Source organism: Anneissia japonica, unplaced genomic scaffold, assembly GCF_011630105.1.
Source record: "Anneissia japonica isolate Jap-2015-1 unplaced genomic scaffold, ASM1163010v1 scaffold287743_len2803612_cov181, whole genome shotgun sequence".
NCBI lineage: Eukaryota > Metazoa > Echinodermata > Crinoidea > Comatulida > Comatulidae > Anneissia > Anneissia japonica.
Window position 1 is genome coordinate 2,634,014 of NW_022733259.1, and position 948 is coordinate 2,634,961.

Below are 948 nucleotides of genomic sequence, written 5' to 3' on the forward strand. Positions count from 1 at the left end.
TTCCCTCCTAAAAAAAGATAAACCTCAATTCGTCGGGGAGGAAAAAAATGATGTATTTTCTACTATTTGTCTATATATTATCTATTTATAATATTGATTAAATAAGCCTCTGAAACCCCAAAATTTTCATATTTTTTGGGGGCTTCGCCCTCTAGACCACTTTCAAGACATTTTGAGCGACGCCCGACCACGCCCACTTTGGCTCACCCCAGCATATTACTCCCTCGAAATTTTACCTTGCCCTTCACTTTACCCCTCAGATTTCAGACGCTGGCACTGATTAGCATTTAGGTTGAGAACTATGCAATGTTTCAAACATATGATCTATTGTGTTATTACAACATTTTTTATTATATAATTCATTATATTTTTATTATTATGTTATATTTTATTCATTTGTGTTTTACAGGTTTAAATGAAAATCATATCCAAGGGCAAAAATGCATGACAACGGAGAAGACATGAGACTTTACTGGGCCAGACAACTGAGCCACAAAATATGTTTTCAGTAAGTAATCTACCAGCTTAGAGCCCACTCTTAGCCCACTCTGCCATAACAATCATGTTAATGTTAGGGGTGGCTCATGCATAGAATTTTTTTTTCACCCGGAAAAAATGCCTGCATTGTCCCCTTAAATGAAGCTCTTCACCTATTTTCAAGGCTTGTGTGGTAAAGGTAGAATGTGTATATTGGATTTGCCCGTATTATTGTAGGCATGGCGATTTTAAATGTAACATAAAGAGCCTTGTAAAGCTCAGCGTCAAAACTGAGATTGGAAGTTTGAGGTTCAAACCCAAAAACATCTTTCACTCTCTCATCTCAGTATATTTATTGAGTATTTGTTTTTGCGTAGGTATGCCTGGATGCTTAGCAAGCTATGGTGTTCAGTCCTCATGGTGGTTGTCATCTTCAGTGCTTTCCTTACATGTGGTCTCATTGCAACATCT

The 948-nt window shown here is 37.1% G+C and overlaps 1 long non-coding RNA gene across 4 annotated transcripts in view; it reads left to right on the top strand.

Moving 5' to 3' along the window:
- The window catches only part of LOC117116082, a 60,398-nt gene extending 59,456 nt beyond the window's left edge, over positions 1 to 942 (top strand). For all 4 annotated transcript variants that reach the window (XR_004446677.1, XR_004446678.1, XR_004446679.1 and 1 more), the window contains 2 exons: positions 410 to 508; positions 855 to 942. This is a non-coding gene — a long non-coding RNA (uncharacterized LOC117116082). The remainder of the gene's footprint in view (positions 1 to 409; positions 509 to 854) is intronic.
- Positions 943 to 948: the final 6 nt, after the last annotated feature.